The sequence below is a fragment of the Sus scrofa genome, chromosome 3 (genome assembly GCF_000003025.6).
Source record: "Sus scrofa isolate TJ Tabasco breed Duroc chromosome 3, Sscrofa11.1, whole genome shotgun sequence".
In the NCBI taxonomy this organism is placed as follows: domain Eukaryota; kingdom Metazoa; phylum Chordata; class Mammalia; order Artiodactyla; family Suidae; genus Sus; species Sus scrofa.
In genome coordinates, this window is record NC_010445.4 from 81,931,524 (window position 1) to 81,950,891 (window position 19,368).

Consider the following 19,368-nt stretch of genomic DNA (forward strand, 5'->3'; position numbering starts at 1 on the left):
GACTTTATTGAAAGCAGGACCAGTGGCTAAAGTTAGTCCTTGGCTTTTTTTGAGGCACTATGGCTGGGCCTATGTGAACATTGAAGTAGAGAATGGAAACTATTATCCAACTAGGGCACTTAGGCTCAAATATCTAAGTACATATCTTCAAATCATTGCAGGCCAAGTCGTGTGCTGTTTTTGGAGGAAAATATGAGTTATTTGGATTACTTCCTTAATTTCCCACTTTATTTATGGGTAAATATGGTCTATATTTGAGCTGAGGATGAGTTTAATGTATTCTCCTCTTCCAAAAATACTTCTCTGTAGTGTTTCTTCCATTCAATTTGGGGTTGTTCCTATTAGTGCTTATAGGAAAAGCTTTCTGTAGCCTGGGGATCATCCTAGGCTCTGGTCACAACTAGTTCTTTCCCACAGTGCTGCCGTCCCTTAGGTGTTTAGGGCTTGCTTCTAAGCCAAGTTCTGGTTCTTACATGATCCAAAAGCAAATACCTCTCTGTCACAATCAATGGTTGTCATTTTAAAATTTTCTATTTCAATTAACTTTAAAACTTTAGAGCCATGATCAGTTTCTCATTTTCCTTGTGCTTCCATCTCTGGCTGCAATTTATTGATTCTTCCTTTAACACACTTTCCAGATAATTATAGTATTCTTTAATATTTATTGAGGCCTAAGATGTGTAAGTTGCTTTTAATTTTTTTTAATAAAGTATTGTTGATTTACAGTGTTGTGCCAATTTCTGTTGTACAGCAAAGTGACCCAGTCATACGTGTGTGTGTATGTATATATATATATATTTTTTTTCTTTTCTTATATTATCTTCCAGCATGGCCTAGCCCAAGAGACTGGATACAGTTCCCCATGCTATACAGTATTACCTCATTGCTTATCCAATGGAACAGTTTGCATCTACTAACCCCAAACTCCCAGTCCATTCCACTCCCTCCCATCTCCCCTATGGCACCCACAAGTCTGTTCTCTATGAGTCTGTTTCTGTTTTGTAGATAGGTTCATTTGTGCCGTATTTTAGAGTAAGGCATACTTATTATTTCAAAATTTCCTACAAAAAAATGGATAAGAATAAATACTAATGTTTTAAAATTTGAGAAGAGTAAATATAAATAAGCATATCATATATATATATATATAGAGAGAGAAAATAAGTATGTTAAATATATTTAACCTTACAACCCACCAAAATATGCAAATAAAAATAACAAAACGCTGCATTTTTATTAAGTCGGCATAATCTTAAGCAGTGGTGTTGTCATGGTCGTGAATGTGGGCAAAAGGGCCTGTTCACATAGTGATATGGGGATGTGAACTGTTACAGTTTTTCTAAACAGTATATTTTTAACATGAGCAAAGAGCTTTGAAATTTTCAAACCTATGGCTTTATAGTACTCTTTTAAGATTTTGTCAGAAGGAGACAATAGGAGATCTATTAAAAAAATCACAAGTAGACCTATTTGTTGCACCATGATTTATCATGGTTTTACCATGAATTTCTGATTTATCAGGAAAAAAGTTTAGAAAATGACAAAAATGCCCAATATAAGGAAATAGTTAAATTATGATATATACAGCATAGTTATAAAATATGCAGCTATTTAGAATAGTATTTGAAGAAGTATTTTATGGTATGGAGAAATATAGTAATAAGTAAAATAAGACTGTATATATATATTTCATCCTTTTAAATATCTCTGTCTGTCTCTCCCCTTTTCACTGAATAGGCATGATAAAAATAGTAAAAGTGGGAGAATGAACACTTAGTGTATGTGAAGATGGGTAAACGGAAATTCTGTATCATACATGTCTGTATTTTTCAAGTTTTTTAACTTGATAAAATGGTATTTTAAGAGGAAGAAAACTGATCTTAATATTGGGTTAAGTCAACTTCCTAGCCTAAAGGGGAAAACTATTCTTGGACAGTATCTCTCCTAAGCAGTCAAGTCTCTAGGATGTGGCAATTCCTGTTTCATCAATAGAACCACTTTTTTTTTTTTTTTTTCCAAATCAAGGGAAACTTGAATTCTCAGAATACTTAAAGCAATGTTTGGCTCACATTGTCATTCAAATTGGTTTAATTTCATTGAATTTTATTTTATCTCTAGTAAAACATTTTGAAATGGTCCTATGAAAGACCCTCTACAACCATGCTATTGGCTGATCAATTTGATTAGCAGTTAGGAATTATAAATGGAAGATAAAACGAGTCTTTTCTTGTTATGCAGCCCTGGTAATAAATGGCAAGTACATATTTTTGTGAGGCTTTTATTCTTAGAAAGAAAGCAAAAGGATATAATAGGTTTTTTAAATACATGGCACATAATTTATTCTGACAAACAGATGTATTTTGTTGTTGCTATTATCATTTGATGAAATACTTTAAAACTAGTCCAAGGTGGTCCATTTTCAAATATAATACATACAGTACATCTAGCAGTTAACAAAATTTGGATGTGTAGCATAGAATGGTCATTATTTTTACTGAAAAAAAAAATAAAGGCACTAATTACTTACAGACAAGATACTTAGCACAAACAGATAAGCTTCAAAATGAAAAATTCTCGGTTTATGATAATTATGTTCTCTGCTTTGTTTTCAGAGACTGATAATTTGAGGCTTTAAAATCACCAGGAAGCCATTAATTGGAATTCTTCAATAAAAAATAAATTACATAGAAGTTCATGATGAGTTGTAAAAGCAGAGAGACTGCATTATACAGTGAGCGACGTTGCTTCACTATTTATAGCCTTGTGCAGATATGTCTAACAGAAAACTGTAAAGAATTTGAGATGTGCAGATAGCAATTATTCACAGATCCAAACTATCTGCAGATATTTTAAATAACAGCTTTTAGCAGATCTCTGCACCAAAAAGGCAGGGCTTTGATTTGAAGCAGGGATTTGCTAAACATGTTGCTTCTTGTTTTTGACATCATCCTTGCCTTCCTAAGGCCATGTCAGTTCATAGCTTCAGGAGAGAGAGATCCTCACTTTATATGGCACAGTGCAACACCCTGTATAAGTGTGATACAGCCCCATGTACAAGTAGGTACCTTTTGGAGATGGTGCCTGTCAATGGGGGTCTGGGTTGGACTATTTGTACTTGTTAACTGAGCATTCTCAGCTTCAGAATATTATCTTCTTAATCCCTGTGAAGGAAACCAAATTACTATGGATTCTAATATATCATGCTCAGAGTTAGAGGCGAGGGTTAGGGAAGAGATGGGGGTGCCAGGATATCCTCTTTGGGATGTTTCAAGAGAACAGCAAATCCAGTCTGAGTAAGGGAGGCAGGCAGGTAACAGGTGCAGTGTGGGTGAAGGTCAAGGGGTTGCCTACACGTTTGGGTCTATAACTGGATAGTGAATGTGACTCTGATGCTGAAGTCTGAATGCTTTGGACCTCCCTCTACTTTGATTTCATTATGGAGATACTGGCATGACTCATGCCTGTTGTACTGGGAAAGAGAGGGATTTCCATGACAGTGGCAGACAAAGACCATCCTCTAGTGAAAAGGGAATGGTGAGACCTGGATATAAGAATGAAGTTGGGGTTCAGTTTCAGATTTTTAGGATCCCTGCTTCAACTATTCAGTCAATAATTTGATAGGATACACTATAGCCTGTTCAGAATTGTGCGTTATTTGGGTAAAAATGACCTTAACATTTAAGGAATATGATAAAGAACTGGAGATTGTAGTCAGATACATATGTAGGAGGCATCTTGGTTCTATGATTGAACACAACTTTTATAACCTGTGTTTGTCAGAATAGGCTTGGTTATGCTTCAGTAAAAAAAACGCAATCACCAGATCTCAGAGGCTTGATATAATCAAGGTTGTCTTCTCCATCCTGCAGTACATTTAATATAGGCTGCCAGGAGGCTGTGTTCATACTTAATCAGGGACCAAGGCTGATGGAAACCCTCTTGACCAAAGATAAGAAAAGGGAATGGGATGAATTGTGCATTGACTCCTCAGAACTAACATGTCTCTTCTACTCACATTTTATTTGTTAAAGGAAGTCACATGGTCACTCCAAACTTCAATGTGAGAGAAGTACAGTCTTAGCATAGATATGGGGAGAGAACTGGAATATTTGTGAACCATCCTAATAAGTAGCTACCTTAATTTCCTAGGGCTGTTGTAACAAATAACCACAAATATGGAAACATAACACAAGTTGATTCATTTACAATTCTGGAGGTCAGAAATCTAAAATCATTCTGACTTACTTCACTCAGTATGAGAGTCTCTAGTTCCATACATGTTGCTGCAAATGACATTATTTCGTTCTTTTTTATGGCTGAGTAGTATTCCATTGTGTATATATACCACTTCTTCTTAATCCATTCATCTGTCATTGGACATTTGGGTTGTTTCCATATCTTGGCTGTTGTGAATAGTGCTGCAATGAATATACCTGTGCATGTGTCTTTTTCAAGGAAAGTTTTGTCTGGGTATATGCCCAAGAGCGGTATTGCTGGGTAATATGGTAGTTTTATATATGGTTTTCTAAGGTACCTCCATACTGTTCTCCAAAGGTGGTTGTATCAGCTTACATTCCCACTAACAGCACAGGAGGGTTCCCTTTTCTCCACACCCCCTCCAGTATTTGTTTTTTGTGAACTTAATTAATGAGCATTCTGACTGATGTGAGGTGGTATCTCATGGTAGTTTTTCTAATATATGGCATAATGAACCTTTCCACAGGAAAGAAAATCATGAACTTGGAGAATAGACTTGTGGTTGCCAAGGGGGTGGGGGAGGGAGTGGGGTGGATTTGGAGCTTGGGGTTAATAAATGCAAACTATTGCCTTTGGAATGGATTAGCAAGGAGATCCTGCTGTGTAGCACTGGGAACTATGTCTAGTCACTTATGATGGAGCATGATAATGTGAGAAAACAGAATGTGTATATGTATGTGTAACTGAGTCACCATGCTGTACAGAAGGAAAAAAATTGTATGGAGGAAATAACAATTAAAAAAAATAAAAATAAATCAACTGGAAAACAAAAACAAAAAAAGAAATCTAAAATCATTTTCTCTTGGCCAAAATCTAGGTTTAGATAGGGCCACGCTCCCTCCATAGGAACTAGGGGAGAATCTGTTTCCTAGATTGCCCAGTGTCTAACGTGGCATTTCTTGCATGTCTTGGCTTTGGTCTCTTCCTTCATTTTCAAAAGCAGCAGTAGCCTCTTGTTTCAGTCTTCACAATGCTGCCTTCTCTGTAGTCAGTTCTCTCTGCCTTCCCCTTGTAAGGATATTTGTGATTACATTTGAGGCCCACCTGGATAATTCAAGGTACTCTTCCTGTTTCAAGACCCTTAATTTAATTAATCTGAAAGTTTATGTTGTTATATAAGGTGACATTCAAAGATACCAGGGATTATGACCTAATTTTGCCACACTGACAAGTGTGGCACACAAGAATGAAACTATACACCAATATTCTTCTGCTATAGGTATAAATACCCTAAATAAAATGGTAAAGTAAAAAAAATTAAATACAGTAGTACTTCAAAAGTATCATATATCCTTACTTGCTAGAGTTTAGTCTGAGAATGCAAATATATAAAATGTTTGAAATATATTAATAAAATTTACTCTATTAAGAGATTAAAAGGGTAAAATAATTTATTAAGATAAGTAGTTTCTGGGGAGATGTCAGGAGTATTTGATAAAATCAGCCCCTATTAAATTGACATGAATTTTTTGTATGGCCATTTGGTAGGATCTATCAAAATGTAGTATGTGTGTACCTTCTATCCCAGCTATTCTTATTTTAAGTTTATATCTTAGGGGGAAGAATGGTCACTACCATGTGCAAAGAAACATGGACAAGAATATTTATTTTGTATTGTTGGTACTAAATAAGAAGTAAAACCATATAAATGACTGCCAGTGGGAGATACCAGAAGACATGGAAAGGCCACCAAAGCATTTTGTTTCGTTTAAAAAAAGAAAGAAAAAAAAAGCAAATGTGGAACAGTCCATGTAGTATGATTCTTCTTTATATTAGAACAAGATAATAATTAAGCCTATATATATTAATATAGAGAGACAGCCTTAAAGGATACATACCAAAAGGAAAACTTTTGGGGAGGGAAATGGGGTTGGAGTGCAGAAGCAGGGATACTATTCTATATACTTAATTTTTGCTTAATAGTCATAACTATACATATGCTTTTTAAAAACACTGAAATGATTACAAATTTTAATTGCATCACAATTATTTTAGGAAAACAGCAAAGGAAGAGGGGCTTCCCTTGTAAAACCCTTCACTAATCCTGCTACATCAGTCAAAAATCTGTATTTCCTCTGTGGAAGAAGGCTGTCCATTAGTTTTTCATATCATGTGCAAACTAGGTCTATCCATGTTGCTGCAAATGACTTACTCTTTTTTATGGCTGGATAATATTCCATTGTATATAAGCATCACATCTTCCTTATCCATTCCTCTGTCAATGGACATTTAGGTTGCTTCTGTGTTTTGGCTATTGCGAATAGTGCTGCAGTGAACATTGGGCTGAATGTATCTTTTTGAATTATGGTTTTCTCTGGATAGATGCCCAGGAGTGGGATTGCTCAATCATATGGTAGTTCTATTTTAGTCTTTTAAGGAACCTCTATACTGTTCTCCATAATGGTCGTACAATTTACATTCCCACTGATAGTGTAGGAGGGTACCCTTTTCTCTGTACCCTCTCTAGCATGTATTGTTTGTAGACTTTTGGATGGTGGTCATTTTGACTGGTGTAAAGTGGCAACTCACTGTAGTGGGTTACCAGTTTGCCTTTCTCTAATAATTAGTGATGCTGAACATCTTTTCATGAGCTTTTTGGCCATCTGTCTTTCTTCTGTGGAGGAATGTCTATTTAGATCTTCTGCTCATTTTTGATTTTTTTTTTTTATATTGAGCTGCATGAGCTGTTTCTATCTTTTGGAGATTAACCCCTTGATGGTTGCTTGATTTACAAAGATTTTCTCCCATTCTGTGGGTTGTCTTTTCATTTTGTTGATTTCCTTTGCTATCCAAAATGTTTGTTTAATTAGATCTCATTTGTTTATTTTTGTTCTTATTTTCATTACTCTAAGGGTTGGATAAAAGACATTGATGTAATTTAGTTCAAAAAGTGATCTACCTGTGTTTTCCTCTAAGATTTTTATAGTATCTGGTCTCATATTTAGGTCTTTGGTCCATTTTGAGTTTATTTTTGTGCATGGTGTTGCAGAATTTTCTGTTTTCATTCACTAACCTGTAGCTGTCAAGTTTCCCCAGTACCACGTATTGAAGAAATTGTCTTTTCCCCATTGTGTATTTTTGTCTCCTTTGTTGTAGATTAATTGACCGTAAGTGTGTGGGCTTATTTCTGAGCTTTCTATCTGGTTCCATTGATCTATATTTCTATTTTTGTGCCAGTATCATACTGTTTTGTTGACTGTAGCTTTGTATTATAGCCTGAAGTCAGGGAGCCTGATTCCTCCAGCTCAGCTTTTCTTCCTCAGGATTTCTTCAGCTTTTCAGGGCCTTTTGTGTTTCTGTACAAATTAAAAATTTTTTTTGTTCTAGTTATGTGAAAATTGCCATTGGTAATATAATAGGGAAAGCATTGAACCATAGATTGCCTTTGGTAATATAGTCATTTTGACAGTATTAATTCTTCTATACTGAGACTATGATTTATCTTTCCATCTCTGTGTCATCTTCAGTTCCTTTCATCAGCATCTTACAGTTTTCAGAGAACAGGTCTTTTGCCTCCTTAGGTAGATTTATTCCTAGGTATTTTATTATTTTTAATGTGATGGTAAGTGGAATTGTTTCCTTTCTGATCTTTTGTTATTAGTGTATAGAAATGCAAGAGATTTCTATTTTTTATCTTGCAACTTTACTGAATTCATTGATGAGTTCTAGTAGTTTGCTGGTATCTTTAAGATTTTCTATTTATAGTTTCATGTCATCTGCATATAGTGACAGTCTTACATCTCCTTTTCCATTCCTTTCATTTATTTTCCTTCTCTGATTTCTGTGGCTAGGACTTCTTAAAACTATGTTGAAGAGTTGAGAGAGTAGACATGCTTATCTTGTTCCTGATCTTAAAGAAAATACTTTTAGCTTTTCACACTTGAGTATAATGTGAGCTCTGAGTTTGTCATTTATGGCCTTTATTATGTTGAGGTAGTTTCCCTCTGTGCCCACTTTCTGGAGAGTTTTTATCCAAAATGGGTGTTGAATTTTGTCAAAAGGTTTTTTTGGTATCTATTGAGATGATCACATATTTTTTTCATTCTTGAGCTTTTTTTAATGTGGTGTATCACATTAATTAATTTGTGTATATTGAAGAATCTTTGCATCCATGAGATAATCCCACATGGCCATAGTATATGATGTATTGTTGGATTTGGTTTGCTAGTATTTTGTTGAGGATTTTTACATCTGTGTTCATCAGTGATATTGACCTGTAATTTTGTGTGTGTGTGTGTATGTATCATATCTTTGTCTGATTTTGGTATTAGGGTGATCATGGCCTCATAGAATGAGTTTGTTCCTTCCTCTCCAATTTTTTGGAACAATTTCAAAAGGATAGGTGTTAACTCGTCTCTAAATGTTTGATAGAATTCTCCTGTGAAGACATCTGTCCCTAGACTTTGGTTTGTTGGAAGTTTTTAAATCACAGTTTCAACTTCAGCACTTGTGATTGGTCTGTCTCATATTTCTTTCTGGTTCATTCTTGGAACATTCTGTCTTTCTAAGAATTTGCCCATTTCTTCTAGATTGTTCATATTATTGGCATATAGTTTCTGTTTTGACCCCTTGTATTTCTATGGTCTTAGTTGTGATTTCTTTATTTCTAATTTTATTGATTTGATCCCTGGCTCTTTTTTTTTTTTTTTTCTTAGTGAGTCTGGCTAGAGGTTTTATCAATTTTGTTGATCTTTACAAAGAATGAGCTTTTAGTTTCATTGATCTTTTCTATTGTTGGTTCATCTCTATTTCGTTTGTTTCTTTATGATTGTTTCTAATTAACTGGATTTTGTTTTTCTTTCTCTGGTTGCTTTAGTTGTATGGTTAGTTTGTGTATTTGAGATTTTTTTCTTGCTTCCTAACATAAGATTGTATTGCTATAAAATTCCCTCTTAGAACTGCTTTTTACTGCACCCCATAGTTTTGTATCATCATATTTTTGTTGTCATTTGTCTCTAGGTACCTTTTGATTTCCTTTTTTTTTTTTTTTTTTTTTTTTTAACAGTCTTTTTCTTGTAGTTGGTTTCTAATCACATAGCATTGTGGTGAAAAAAGATGCTTGATATGATTTCAGTTTCCTTTAATTTACCAAGGCTTGCTTTGTGGCCCAGCATATGATTTCTCCTGGAGAATGTTCTGTGTGCATTAGAGAATAAAGTGTATTTTGCTGTTTTCAGATGGAATGTTCCATAAAGATCAATTAAGTCAATCTGGTTTAATGTGCCATTTAAGGCCTGTGTTTTCTCTTTGATTTCCTGACTGGATGATGTGTCCATTGATGTAACTGAGGTGTTAAAGTCCCCCATTATTATTATGCTACTGTTGATTTCTCCTTTACACTTGATCTTAGCCAAAAGGCCGAGAAGCGATTGATTTCTCCTTTTATGGTTGTTAGCAGTTGCCTTATATACTGAGGTGATCTTGTGTTGGGTGCATATATGTTTATAATTGTTGTATCTTCTTGGATTGATCCTGTGATCATTATGTAGTGTGCTTCTTTGTCTCTTGTTACCGTTTTTATTTTAAAGTATATTTGTCTGATATGTGTAGTATTAACTCCAGCTTCCTTTTGATTTCCACTTTAAGGCAATACCTTTCTTTTTCCATCCCATCTCTTTCAGGCCATATGTAGTCCTAGATCTGAAGTGGGTCTCTGATAGAGGGCATATATACAGGTCTTGCTTTTGTATCTATTCAGCCAGTCAGTTTCTTATTTATTTATTTATTTTCTTTTTATATCTGCACCTGCAGCAAATGGAAAATCTCAGGCCAGGGGTTGGATTGGAGCTACAGCTGTGACCTACGCCGCAGTCGTGGCAATACCAGATCCGAGCCACATCTGTGACCTATGGTTCAGCTTGCCAGCATTGCTGGATCCTTAAATCAACTTAGTGAGGCCAGTGATTGAATCCAGATCATTACGGAGACAATGTTGCATTCTTAACCTCCTGAGCCACAATGAGAACTCCTCAGTCTATTTCTTTTGGTGGGAGCATTTAATCTATTTACATTTAAGGTAATTATTGATGTGTATGTTCTTACTGACATTTTGTTAATTGTTTTTGTAGGTTTTTTTCCCCCCCCTTTGTTCTGTTTTCTTACAATTTGATGATTGGCTTTAGTGTTGTTCTTGATTGCTTTTTCTTTTTTTGTTTTGTGCATGTGTCTATTGTAGAATTTTGGTTTGCGGCCACCATTTGGATTTGTTATAGGGGTCAGTATACACACAAGATTTTTTTAAGCCACTGGTCTTTTACTTTCAAGTGAATTTCCAATATCCTGCATTTCTACTCTCATGATTGTTGGTTTTGATACTATATTTGTGTATGGATGATTTCCTTATTTTACTCTACATTTGCTTTTACCTATGAAGTTTCCCACTTATACTTTTCTCATTTCCAAAAGTTGTGGCCTTTTCTTTGCTGCCTAGAGAAATTACTTTAGCATTAGTTGTAAAGCTTGTTCGATGACACTAAATTCTCTTAGCTTTTGCCTGTCTGTAAAACTTTTGATTTATCTGCTGAATCTGAACAAGAGCCTTCCTGGGTAGAGTATTCTTGATTGTACTTTTTTCCTTTCATCACTTTAAATATATCTACCATTCCCTTTGGCCTGTAGTTTCTGCGGTAAAACCAGCTGATAACATTTTGGGAATTCCTTTTTATGCTGTATGTTGCTTTTTCCTTGTTGCATTAAATAATTTCTCTTTGACTTTTTGTCTTTTATTATTATGGGTCTTGGCATGTTCCTCTGTGGTTTATCCAGTATGGGACTCTCTGTGCTTCCTGGAGTGGAGTGTTTCCTTTCCTATGTTCAGGAAGTTTTCAGCTATTATCCCTTGAAAGATTTTCTTAGGCCCTTTCTCTCTTCTTCTCCTTCTGGGACCTCTTAATGCAAATGTTTGTGTGTTTAATTGTTGTCTCAGAGGTCTCTGAAGCTGTCCTAATTTATTCTCATTCTTTTTTCTTTATTTTGTTCTATGGCAGTGATTTCTACCACTCTGTCTTCCAGCTCATTTATTCATTCTTCTGCCTCATTTATTCTACTATTGATACTTTCTAGTGAATTTTTCATTTCAGTTATTGTATTGTTCATCTCTCTTTGTTCTTTAAATTTTCTAGTTCTTTGTTAAACATTTGTTGTATCTTCTCAGTCTGTGCCTCCATTCTTTTTCTAAGATCTTGGATCTTTTTTATTCTCATTACTCTGAATCCTTTTTCAGATAGTTGTTCTTTGGCGTTTTATCTTGTTATTTTGTCTGGAATATATAGTTTTTCTTTGATGTTTTATCTTGTTATATTGTCTGGAATATATCTCCCTGACATCTCATTTTGTCTAACTTTCTGTTTTTATGTTCTCTTTTCCACAGGCTGAAGGAAAGTAGTTCTTCTGGGAGAACTCAAGCTGATAAATATTCCTTGGGGCATCTGTGACCAGTGTTCTTGCCCCCACAATGAGCCACAGCTGACTCCTGCATCCCCAGGAGACCCTCCAAGTCCTGCAGGTAGGTCTGGCCCAAGGTCTTGTGGAGTCACTGCTTTGCCCTGGGTTCCAGTGCATGTGAAACCTTGTGTGAACTCTCCAAGTGTGGAGTTTCTTTTTCTCCTAGTCCTGTGGAGGTTTTGCACTCAAGCCCAATTGGCCTTCAAAGCCAAATACTCTGGGTGTTCCTCCCCCTAATGCCAGTCCCTTGGGTTGGAGTGATTGACATGAGGCTCGGAGCTCTCATTCCTGTGGGAGAACCTCTGCAATATAATCATTTTCCAGTCTGTGAGTCACTCTTGCAGAGGTTATGGCATTTGGTTATATAATGAATGCACCCTACCATCTCATTGAGCCTTATTTGTCTTTGGATGTAAAATATCTTTTTTGGTAGGTTCTAGCATTTTTTGTCTTTGGTTGTTCAGCAGGTACTTGTGATTTTTGACGTTTTTGTGAGTGAGAGTGGCTGTGCTCAAGTTCTTCTGTCAGCCATCATGTCTCTGATCCTATGATCCTCCAGTTGCTTGGTTCTTATATCAAGTTTATCTCTGTTTTAAAAAGATATAACTAGCCCCTGGTTAGTTTGAATAATGAATTGATGCAGACCAAACCCCAAATCCCTGGAATTCTCAGTATTTGGCTTTTTTGCTTTCCACCTGTTCAAACATATTCAGAAGGTTTTCGTAATGTTTTAAATATAATGCTGATTTCTCCATTACTTAAATGTGATAATTCATATCTTTTCATAATCTAATGGCACAGCCCTGTGAATTTATGGAGACAGCCTAACAATGTCAAGATAAAATAAAGCAATATTGGCCAGTGTCTGTGAATATGTTTTAATGTCAAGACAGAGTGGGGCAGAGTTGGGGACAATGCCATACAATAAAAATATTGGGTCTCTGCAGGCACAGAAACAGCTCATAATTCTTGTTGAATAAAACCCACAGTATGAAGTCAATTGATAAGTGATCCCCAGGAGATTAAAAATTATCTCCTCCCCTTCATTAATAAGTGGCTGCAGTCCAAAGTTGATTGTTGACGAGGCTTACTTTGATAAATGCCTTCTTACTCACTGAAAAGAAACTTGCTATAATGAGACATTGTCTTCTGTTTCTACTATCAAGTTTATATTTCTGTGTTGCCATACAAGGAAGAGGGAGAAAGAAGATTCCATTGAACAGACAGCTCTAGCCAGGGAATTTGTTCCTGACAACTAAATTGTCCATACTATATTCTTTTTTTTTTGTTGTTGTTGTTGTTTTTTGTTTGTTTGTTTTTTTGCTTTTTTAGGGCTACACCACAGCATGTGGAAGGAAGTTCCCAGGCTGGGGGTCCAGTTGGAGCTACACCTGCTGGCCTATGCTACAGCAATGGCAACATCAGATCCAAGATGCATCTGTGACCTACACCACAGCTCATGACAACACAGGATCCTTAACCCACTGAGCGAGGCCAGGGAGTGAACCCACAACCTCATGGTTCCTAGTCAGATTCCTTTCCGCTGTGCCACAATGGGAACTCCCACACTATATTCTGTCTTCCTTCACAAATTTTACCATCAGGAAACTTTAATGAAATTATACATATACATAAAAGCCCATCCAATAAGGTGTACTATAAGATGCCTGCACGTCTACATTAGGGACTGCAAAGATATCCTGAGGCTTTGAATTCTGTTTCAGATGATACTTTCTGGAAAGCAGCCTCTGAGATGATGATTAGCATGAAAGTAGTTGATTGGGGAATATTCTAGGAACAAAACCTATGAGGAGTGAGGGGAGCAAGGTTGGTCCAAAGGAGCAACAAGACTACAATACAGTGACAACAAAGGCCTCATCTGATCCCATGTAATGCTCTGCAGCTGAGGTGGTCCTTCAGAGTTGTCTACCAATTGGTTCAAGGGGTAGATTCTTCAGAGCTCACATTGGATGTGGGTTGTTTCAGGAACAGGTACTAATCTTGATGAGGCAGCTCTCTTCAGCAAAGGACTCTCAGAAGGCATTTCCAGCCATCACTCATCACATACTCAGTAGCTAGGGAATTGAGTGTCTCATCTTGGAGGACAAGACCTGGCCACTACAAGTCTCCTCACCATCTAATGTTAGTTAATGTTTCTGAATCATTCTCACCAGAGTGATTGTTGGAGTATCATTGCATTACCAGTTACCTCAGTTAAGTAACTCCACTCTGTAAAATGAAAAGATGAAACTCACAACTAGATCATTCCATCTCTGAATTCTATGTACTAAGGATTTTCTTGCTGGAATGTTTTAAGCATCAGGATTTAAAACAGAAGTATAACAATTGATATACTTTATCATGTCTTTGGTGGACAAGCCTACTTCATTCCTTTTACATGCTTTTATTTAAACCTCCCTTGGGTGACTGGGGTGAAAGGAGGTCACAGGCATCTTTGACAGTCTGAAATTTTCAGGAACAGTTCCAAAATTTAATTAAGTACTGATTGTCTTCTATGCACATGAGAGAGATGAAAAAAACCTTCAGAAATAACAGAATTAAGCATGCTCTATTTTGTAGCCTTGTAATGACCTCCAGCAAATGCCTGACCTACTTCTGAAGGCCTTGAGTCCACTTGCATGAACACGATGTCTTAAAAAGCTGACTTGGAAATCAAAGTAAAAAACCGGCACCATCCCTGGTAATGGAGCAGGGAGAGATATCCTGTGCTATTGGTAGAAAAGGCAAATTTTAAAATAGAATGAAAATTGCCTCCAGTCACTTAATTTGGGAAGTCAGTCACTTAAGTATGGGAATAGTGTAGCATTTCAGTCTGATGGTACCTTGAATTAAAAGAACTAATCTATAGTGGATTTTCTTATTATTCTGATGGCGTTGGGAACAGATATTTGCCCAGCCACATTCTAGAGGGAGCCACTTCTGTCTGCCTTGAAGAGGTTAACTAGTAGGCCATGCTCTGAGAGGGCCCCAAATGTTATGTGTGTCAGATTCTTATCCCTCCTGCGGCAACCAATACTGTTATTGGTCAGCAGAAACAGTGCTTTTGATGTTTTACATTAGAAGGCAAAATTCACATTGAGAAGTAAAGAAAGGATTGTGTCAGAGAGGTCTTGAACTCAAAGCAGATCCGAGAGTTATTCCTTTGCACCACAGAAGAAGGCCCAAGGAGAATGACTTTTCTCCCTTGTCAGTCCTGATGTAGGTCACTTATGTGCAATATCATTTCCACGCTGTGGCTTATTTAACAAGTCCTATGACTTCCTTCAGTGAAAAATTTGCTTTCCATTAAATTGATTTAGGAAATACTATTTTCTATGCCCCTGTCTTGCAGATTTACAATGAATATTAGTGTATTAAAAGATTTTGTGCTCCTGTCTTTAAAAAATCTGGTGAATCCAGGTTTTTCCAGTCATATTTGATTTTTATCTCTCTTCCCCTTCCCTCTTTAGATCACACCTTCATAATTCCCCCAAAATGTACTGCAGATCAGTTTGGGAAAATCTGTTTGAGCTAAACTATCAGACTGTCAGGCAAGGTCAGACTGTCAGGCAAGGTCAAAGGCCACTCCTGTGCTCTGCTTCCAAGTCTAACCTGTCCGCTTTCTCCAAGAAACCTCTGATCACCTGAGGTTAAGTGAGTGCTTATGATTAACAGTAAAATCTCTTGCCTCTGCCCCCTTCCCATTCCTTTTCCTTTCTTTCCCTCCTCTATTCTCACCTCCCTCTTTTTTCTTTAAGCCAAAGTAGTACTTTCATAGCATAGGATCACCCCAGCTCAGTTAGAAGCTCTCAATATGTTGCAAACATCTTTAACTCTCCACTCTTCTCTGCTCATAGTAAACCCTAAATAAATAGTGATGTATAATTGGAGAATGCAAAGCAATGGGCTAGATGACTCTGAAAGTATCCATCCCCAAAAGCATGTGTGGTTAAGAACACAGCTAACTCAGAGGCAGGGGAATCCTGGAGAAGTGCTGGGGCTCTGTGAAGGTTGTTTCCTTTGCCTGGAGCTTAATACAAGAAGTGTGGGATTCACAGCAGCATGATTGGGATCCAGAAGGACATCTAAACAAATATGTGTGGATGATGACATATTCCCCTGGAACAAATCACTAGTCCATTTGACTACCTTTATCCTTTTAGTCAAAAAGGTGCAAGAAAATTCCTTTACCTTCGCCTCGCCTCTAGGTTTTTATCCACCATGGATGCTATTCAATTCTGAAAGCCCTTGAGAAGCTCCCTAAGGTACACTGTTTCTTGCTTTCACCACATCCCCCACTTATAACGCTTTTTTATTTTGGCTCCTTGAAAAATGCTATAACAGCCTTTTACTGTAAATAGTGGCTACTACCCTCAAATTTACCTCTCCCAAAAGAAAGACACAAAGGCAACTCCAGTGTGAAGTATAAGGAGGAGGTGGTGGCTATTATACCACTTGGATTCATATGGTGTTATAAATTTCTATAAAAATGGGAATTATAGAGAATCTGCTTTGCTTTCAGGCAACCTGATTACCTTATAGAACATTCCACTTCTGTTCACTGCAGAGCATGGGTGGGAGTGTTCTAGCCATGAAGCCACTAGGTTTCTCTTTAGATAAATAGATCAATGGATAGAGATGTATAAGTTTTGTATACTCTGGAATTATCATATCTTTTACTTTGTAAGTATAAATGATGTTTCCTATATAACTTACTCTTTTTTTTTGAAAAAAATGTATTGAGCCTGTGAAAGCATTTATAAGTAGATACATGAATATATAAAATGTTAAAATGCCCCAAATATAGTATTTTTTAAACAAATAAGGTTGTGAGAAATTTTATTTCGTATTGTTCATTATAGAAAGGAAATTTACCAAAGAAGATGAAACATTATGGAATTCAATCCTGGATTCTAAGTGACAGAGAAGCCCCAACATAACCATCTAATTTCTTCATTCTTAGCATTTCAGTCAGCCAAATGGCACATACTGCGTGCCATTCAGTATAAGTATCTTTGAAAAAAGAGCATTGCAGACTTTCAGGTTTACTTGATGAGATGAAGAGCATGGGCCGATGGCATCAGGGAATGTTTCCTGGTAGAGGAGGCATTTGGGTCTTGCATGGTGGTTAACATTTGGACAGTCTTTCCCTCAGTGGGAATAGAGTTGAGAGTGTTTGAGGCTTTGGGAACACCATTATGAATGTTGCAGAAATAATGAAAGCACTACCTTTGCCAGGGAAGTGCTCCAACTGTGGAACTGGAGTGCAGCCCTTAATCAAAAAGGAATGAAAATGATGCTGGCATGTCCACTTTGGAAATGGCTAGGTGATGGTTTTGCTTTCCTCCTATGGGCCAGCCACCTTCACCCTAGTTTTGCAACATGGTGACCTGTTATAAACCATTGTGAGATGAATCAGATAATTTGATTCTAGGAAAAATAATTAGTAGAGATTTTGTTTGACTTGTATTTGTTTTATGTAAATTAAAATTGCTAGTTTTAGGGTACTGTGAAGTCTTCTACTATCTGTTGCTGGAATTTAGGCATGACTGGGCCAGTTTGACTAATCAGTGGAACAGAATGAGTAACATGCAGTGCCATATCCATAACATCCATTGTTATGGGGCTGAAGGGCATCAGTCTAAGGGTGAAAGTGTGATGCCAAAGCCTTAATCATCAGATAGTAGCCTATGTCCTCATGGCAGCTGCTCCTGGAGTCTGTTCCTGATCCCACCCCTTGATGCATATCTGAGCCCTGAGATGATAGAGGCTGTATATACACATCACATATAGGGGCTCAAAGAACATTGCCTTTTGGCTTCTATGATAGAATGTCATGCGAAATGGAGAGAATGCTTTGCCATGTATCTCCCCAGAAGTAAAGTGCAGCCAAAAGAGAAACACTATCATTAATAGAACAGCTGGAAAGACTGAAGCACAAAGAACAACTCAGATGCTGTGAGATACTCTGGAAGCTTCCAGAAGTACTTTAGGCAAGGGCTTCAGCAGGTAGAGAGAATTATAAAAGGGACTTGAGTTCCTACCAAAGCAGGGATCTGATTACTTGGATAAGCAGTGTCACTCACATTCTCTTACATACCAATGCAATCAACTGGATGGTAAGAAAGGGGATAGCTTCAAGGCTTAGAGTCACAAGGCTTATTGTGTTAACACAAGAAATCCAGTGCTATATGCATGAACATCACCCATCAGACATAAAGGGACAGCGTGAAACACTTGAGAATCTTAGTTATAGGTAACTGGTCCTGGAGCCATAGAATTTCAAATGGATGATGTCCAGAGGAAAGTGATTTTCTATGATGAACCTAGGATCCAGGTGAAGCAAGGATTAATTAGAGCACATATTGCCAGCTAGGAGGCTAACCTAACTGGGTGGAGTCTAGTTTCAGTGGCAATGGAGGTTTGTCATTGAAATCAGAAAGCATATGTTCATGCTCTGGCTCTCCCAATTAGTTGCTGTGTGCCCACAGATAAGTTTCTTTGCTTCCTGAGCCCACTTCCTCACATACTAAGTGGTCCATGAGATGAGAGTCTTGGTTTATCTCTCCTCCTCTTCAGCATCAGCATCACTAATTCTACCTAGAACGTACATCTTCCTTGTCCAGAGCTTATGGGGCATTCTTACTTGGATTTGCTATATCTCCAGCTATCCCTTTAAATGTATGAAAATCTTGAAGAATATTCTAAAAGTTTTTAAGCTATTACTACAGGGGGTATTCAAGGAAGAAATTAGCAAGTATACGAAAATTTACAAAGCAACATTTTGTAAAAGGCTTTTTTGGTAATCCTTCATTCTCATCTTCATGTTTAACTTCCCTGCACCCTGTCTTGTACCCTGGGGACTCATCTGTTAGTTTTTCCCCTGGTAGTCAGCACTGCCCCAGCCTATTCTCTCTGATACTGGCATTTATGTGTGCTTCTCCCCGCTTTTTTTTTTTTTCATGTGTGTGAGCTCTCTTGCTTTTTATGTAGTAGCCACTGGAGGAGAGGCTTAGTGAGTGCTCATGAGGTCATGGTGGCGCAGGAGGCCCAAGGAGGAAAAGCATGACCTCCACAGGGAGCTCCACGTTAGGCAGCTGCTCAGTCATGTCTTCCTTCTTCCTGCAAGAAGCATGGGGTCCTATGCAGGAAAATTATTACAGTGGTTGTGTGGTAGTTTCACAAGCAGAGTTGTTCACTTCTTTTTCCCACAGTTCCTGGAGTATTCTAAGCTGAAATCATCTGGATGTGAGCTAGGAAAAGGGAAAGGAGATAAACCAAGTGTTCATTTGTGTCTTTAACAGGTGTGATGATTATAGACACACACACACATATACATATATTTGATGGGAATATTCAGAAAATGTGTATGGGGAAGGGGAGAAAAATGATTCTAAACCTATATTTCCACTCTTAGATAATTAAGATAATCACGCCTAGCACATAGTAGGGGGCTAAGGAATGGTGGTTCATTTCCTGGTGAAATTAACTATAAAAGTGTGAACAGGTCATACATATCGGGATTCCTACATATTGAAGTGTATAACACAAATCCTAGGACAAAGTATTGAAAAGTTATTTCCAGCTCAGGTTCTTAGGTTCTTTTTGTTGTTGTTTTTCTCTCTTTTTTACCCCTTCCCCCTTTTTTTATCTGGTGAACTAGGCCTG

The 19,368-nt window shown here is 37.2% G+C and overlaps 1 long non-coding RNA gene across 1 annotated transcript in view; it reads left to right on the forward strand.

Moving 5' to 3' along the window:
* Positions 1-12,554, forward strand: part of LOC102158999 — a 32,826-nt gene extending 20,272 nt beyond the window's left edge. The window contains exons 2-3 of the long non-coding RNA XR_002342708.1: positions 11,627-11,761; positions 12,165-12,554. This is a non-coding gene — a long non-coding RNA (uncharacterized LOC102158999). The remainder of the gene's footprint in view (positions 1-11,626; positions 11,762-12,164) is intronic.